Source organism: Sciurus carolinensis, chromosome 13, assembly GCF_902686445.1.
Source record: "Sciurus carolinensis chromosome 13, mSciCar1.2, whole genome shotgun sequence".
Classification (NCBI taxonomy): Eukaryota; Metazoa; Chordata; class Mammalia; order Rodentia; family Sciuridae; genus Sciurus; species Sciurus carolinensis.
This window is the reverse complement of record NC_062225.1, coordinates 89905314-89911365: the sequence shown is the minus strand read 5'-3', so window position 1 is coordinate 89911365 and position 6052 is coordinate 89905314.

The window sequence follows — 6052 nt, the reverse complement described above, 5'->3', positions numbered from 1 at the left end:
TGCACGAGGGTTTTGCATGATTCTGTCTCCAGGAACCTCATCTGCCTCATGGTACCAGTGTGTCTGAAGAACAGAGAGGTCCCAGGGCAGGTTCAATGATTTGGTGGCTCCTTCGCAATAGACGAGTGAATGGATGGCAGAAATTAGTTGAGATTGGTTTTCATGGCAATGTCTCTCCTGGGTGAGAATTTGCCAAGGAGGAAGCCTGTGGGCCTCATTTTTCTGCAATGTTTGGAATGTTTGGAGACTACCAAACTGTACCCAGAGAAGCAAGCAATGGGAAAAACCATGTTGATTTTGGTCAGATTGCAAAATAGGAATAGTATTTTATATGTTATGATGTTATATTGTCTACCAGATTTTACAAAATTTAAAAAAATTTTCTCAATAAATGTTTTTTATGATGCAACAGTATCTTTCTTACTATCAGTTCTTTTATGACTCAAATTCTATTCTGTTTAATACTAATATAATTGCTTCTGATTTCTTTTACTTGTTGGAGTAAATTTTATATTTTTAGTCCTTAAGTGTGTTTTATTTTACCTTTTGTAAACTTCACATTGTTTCATTAAAGCAAAATTGCCTCTAAGAGTCTTATGCATATTATTTGTTAAGCGTTAACCATTGATTTTTGTTACTATTATTGATATAACCGGTTTATTTCTACCATATTCCTTTGGTATTCCCATTTATTATGCATGCATTTGATTATTTAAAAAAACATTTTTGTACTCTTCTGAACAAATACACGTGTGGGTGCATTTGATATACATGTTTTTTGTCCATACTCTACCCTCATCACTTGGATCTTTATGATGTATGTCTATTGTTGCAATAATTACACTTGAATATTGAACACAGGCCATTTATACCTTCTTTCAGCAAGTGCCAAGTTGTTTATTATTTGTGTCTTACTGCCAAATCATATAAGGACTTATGCTTATTATACCAATTCAATATCTCTGATACCACATTGTCAGGTTTTTATTATTAAAAATTTTGCTCCATATTTTTCATAGGCTACTGTTTGTTACTCCAATATAAAACTAAATTTTTCAGTATATTTCATGATGCCCATGCTTGTTTTCTGGGCCTTCATTCTCCCTCTTTTCTGAAGTTTTGTTTGGTGTGTACGTGAAGGCTTGCTTCCAGGGGTGTCAGTGGTGAATGGTCAATTTGCTTTGTATCTGAGAAACGTTCAGCTTTCACCTACCCGTGGATGATGATTTAACCAAATATAGAATTCTAGATTGTTTCATTTTGTAATAAACTCTGCCATCAGCATACATTGCTGCACTATCTTCTGGAATTTATTGTTCCTGGTAAGAATTTTGATGTCAGTCTAATTTTCAATATCTTTGAAGATATGCATTTTTCTATGATATTGTAAAGACTATTTCTTTATTCTTGATTCCAGAAAAATTTGACACAATATGTCTACCTATGGAGTCCTATATATTCATCCTGCAAGTTCTAGGCTTGTGTTTAGAGAGCATTTGCTTCATTTTTAACTTCAGAATTCTTATTTTTCCCATTTTCTCCTGAACTCTTGCTTGTTTATATCTGAGCAGTGTGTCTCCTGTCTTCAACAAAATGTGTATTTTCATATCTGTCTAATTTGTTATTCTTCATTCTGGGTCAATTCCTTGCTTCCTTCTAATTTAGTAATTATATTTTCAAATGTGCCAAATCTAAATTTTATCTTATTTGTTGAGTTTTTGTCATGTATCTAAATAAGTCATTCATCAAAAAAAACCTCTCTTATTATTCATGTGTTTGTCTTATTTTTATGATCATTGTTCTTTACTTTATCACTTGAACGTTCTAAATCCATTCAAGGTAACCTGTATTTTGGTGGTGTCATTCATTTTAATTCATCTGAAGTAAACACACTTGAAATATTGATTTTTGAGTGTCTCTCTCTGCTTTAGTTTTCCATGAATCTTAGAATTCTGGTTCAGAGAATCATTTTAACCTGCTCTTGGATCCCTCTCTCTCTCCCTCTCTCTCACCAACATTCACTTCTCTTCCTTCTCCCCGTGATGATCTTGAGATGGAGCCCAGCCAATCACAGGTCCTCTGCTCAGAACCAGGTCACACAGCGATCCTGCACTGCACCTCACTTCACATAAAAACAACCCACTTGTGGGAAGGAAGGGTGCTCCACATAGCAACAATTTAATTTTAAAATACTGATGGCGTATTCCTTGTCTGCTGTCTTCTGAGATAGATGTGACTTATCAGTATTATGAGATAAACCATAAAAAAAGAGAAAGAAATAAGAAGCAACGTGAAGTATGTTGAAACCAGAGGAAAGCGGGAGGCCGAAAGCAGAGTGAATTCAAGTGTCAGCATCAGCGACACGCCCGCTGCAGGCTGCTGGGCCCATGTAAGCCCGTGGAGCCTCGGAGTCCATGAGGCGTGAACACAAGCTATCTGTCCCTCGAGAGTACCATCTCTCCTGATGATTAATCTTAGGAAGACTGTCTGTCCTTCCTACCCCAGGTCACACAAGAGCCACATCGGACCTTCCGTCCACTGAACGGTGGGGTGGGTTGCTCAGGGCAACTTCTCATAGTGTCCTCCAGCTGGCTCTCCATCAGAAACAAGCACAGGATCCAGAAGAGGGGATTGCGGGACCTTGGAGGAGGCACAACAGTTCACTGTCCATGCAAATGACTCTGCATGTCCGGTCTGGTCTGCGACAGGTTTCAGAGATTAAAACCTGGCAATTTATGGGCGACCCCTGACCGCAGGTAAGGTTGCTTACAGTACTAGTTTTCAAGTGTATTTTAAAAAATATTAAAGTCCACAAATAAAATAAAACATGGACTACTTGACATCAAAAATACAGACTTTGAGCTGTGCTGTGAAGCACCACCTTGGCTGCCTGGGCTCCTGCATGGCTAGAGGATGTGCATCACGCCATCTGCTCAGCACTCGCTGAGGACACCCCACACAGGACATGTCCAGCACACTCACCCCCACCAAGCCGCCCAAGCAGCGCTTTTAGTTGGTGAACTTCCTCCAGAGAAAACAGGTGCTTCACACCATCCGATGACTGGCCCAATGCCAGTAGCTTGGAAGTGTCTCGGTGACACTGAGTCAAGACGATTTGTATGGCAGCTGCTGGGCTTGTGCCAATCAGATGCCATCTCTCTTCCTTGCCACTCAGTTGATCCAATATTAGAGTCCAGTCCTCTTTGTGGGTAGTATTGAGTAGAGTAGAGCATCACCTACTGGGGTCCTGTCCCACTCCATGCTCCTAATACACTTGAGGAATGTGACTCATTCTCACCAGAAGAGTGGCTCACGAGGCCCTGGATTTCAAGTGGAAAAGGATCCAGGTCATTGTCAGGCAGGACCACTGTGACTGTTCATGTTAGGATTCTCCTGTAGGAGTTGGGGTGAGGGGGAATTGGTGGTCAGTGATGTGTTTTGAAAAATCTCCAAGATATTATCTGTTTCCAATCCTCCCATCAAGAAAGGGTAGTGCCCTTGAGAATATGCTTTAGTATATAACAGAATTAGTTTTGTGGTAAAACCGTTATTTTAAAAATACCTATAAACACTTAAGTTTTAAAACTTGTCTTCAGTCTGCTTAGCACATGGGTTAGCCAAGAAATTCCTTCAGAAAAGACTTTCAGACTGGACAGGGGACAAGGACTCAATGTTCAGTGGTTTTCTCCATCAATCCAGCCTCGTTAATTCTTGGCACAACTGAAGTTTCATGTCTTGTAGAAGAAAATGCAGCCTACTTTTCTCTAATTAGTAAATTACCATATGCTGATAATCTACACATTCTTTAGATTTTTTTCAAGTTTTATATTTGTTTAAAATAATCTACTTCAAATCTTGTGAGATTATGAATATGCATCAGCTATATCAGAGGGGAACTCAGATTTCTCCAGAAGAAACTTTTTGTTGACTTACTGCTGGGTCCTTGTGGCTGAGCTCGGGAAGTGACCAAGAGCGTACCAAAGAGCCGGGCCCTCCAGTCTGCCCTCTCACCTTTCTCCATTAGCAGAGCACAAAACGGGATGGAAAGCATCTTGGAATTTTTCACTGGTTCAGGTGATGCGTCTGCGCCACGTCCTTCAAGTTTGTCTTGTGCTTAAAATCTGCTCGTTCCCTCTGTCATTCCACCAGCCTCCTGAAGGCCCTTGCTGCTCCGTGCCCTCTTCTCGGGGCTTCCTCGATCACATACTTCGCACTCCTGCCCTCAGCACTGTGGGTCCTGCAGTGCTCTGGCCCACTCCCCGCGCTCTCAGTTGGAAGAGGGAACAGGGCTTCCCGAGTGCCTGGGTGCTCGGAGCTGCCGTAACAACTCGTGGTTTTATTCTGTTTTATGTAAATTGGGTCACAGATGTTTTATTGCTGCAAAATGCTTTGAAACTTTTTCATATGTTCAGTGGGAAAAGAAGCCTCTCAGAATTCATGCTGAAATAATTAAGCTTTTTAATTTCACTGTCAATTTATCAGAACAAGTGATCAATCTCTTTATACTGCCTGCTTTTCTGCACGCGGTCCATTTCCTCTCTCCGGTTGTCTGAGCGTCTTTCCAGCATTGCTCGGCACGCCGTCTTGTGACGCTACACTGCCACAGTCTCCAACTGGCCGGCTCACCCCAGGAGGCATCAGCTCATGCTCCCCGGAAACTGAGGCCAAAGGATGCCATGAAACCTGCCTCCTGACTTAGCTCCCTTCTGGCTCAGAATTTCTAGAAGCATCCAGTTGCCCTGGAGACAGACTGGCTGTCTCTGTGGATGTGGCTGGTTCAGCTAAGCTGCGCTCTGCATGCAGGGTGACAGCAGAAGGGCAGGCTCTGGCAGGATCCAGGTCCGAGTCTAAGTCGAAGTTCGGCCCTTGACTCCGCAGATCCTGGCAGCTCCTCTGTGTCCACGGCCCTCACGTTCCTCCGTCAGGAACAAGGAACAGGTGCCCACCAGAAGCACTCTCTGAACTGTTCGTAGACAGAGAGGGTCTGAGTGCCTGATTCCTGGTGATCATTCAATAACTACAGACTCCCTTCTTGTCCACGATCTCACAAAATGGTTTTCAGCCCATTGATTTGGAACGTGTTGGGAAATTGCATTCTGCTAAAATATTCAGTAGATCCAGGCTTGCTCCCAGGCTCAGCCCTTCAGAGTTCTCCCCCTGTCTAATTTTTAGTTGACCTTTAGTTGCCACCATCAGTGGTAGGTTCCTGAGTTTAAACAGAAGAGGCTGATCTGGGTGACTCAGATGAGGTTGCTTTAGAAATGAACTTGGACTTGCTGTATTCCCAGGAGGAGGCTGACCTGCATTGGTCTCTACATCAGCAAAACAAGATCTTCCCTTCGCCTGCAAGTGTGTTGCATCAAAAACAGTCTCTCCGAATCTCTCCCCGCTTCCCTTCCTTCTTCCCTTTTTAAACACCATTTTCCTTCCAAGTGCAGGACCAGGGTTTGGCAAATGTCACCTGCAAGAATTGGAGGAGAAATATTTAGGGCTCTAAAAGCCACAGTCGCTGGGCCCACTGTTCCACTTTGCAGTCACACAGAAGCAAGTAGTGAAACAACAAACCCGATGCTTCAGGAAGAAGACAGCTCCAGGGAGAGTTGTTCCTCCAGGGTCTTGCTCAGGTGACATTTCCTATGGTCAGGAATGGAGAAGGCCTGCTGCCTGCAAGAGGGGCGGGAGGCCCAGGGTGTGGCTGGGCACCCTTCCCAGTGTGAACAGCCCCTCCCTGCGGCAGAGACTTGCCCACCAGGAAACACCACTGGAGCACTGATAACAAGTCAGCTCCACTTACACACTCTGCATCCTAACTCTATGTGATGTTGCATACAAGAATATCAATCTTGTTTCAATAATCCTCGATTACTTTAAAATACGAGAAATACCCTCAGTCTGCAGGTTACATAAAAGCTGGCATTGGGCCACTGTTTTCCCAACTTGTGCAAAAATATGGGGAAATAGAAACAGGGAAGAGTAACTGTCCTCTGGATCCTGATTGTCAGGGCGGCCAGCACACTCACCGGGGAGACCACAGCCCCGGCGTGCTCCCCAG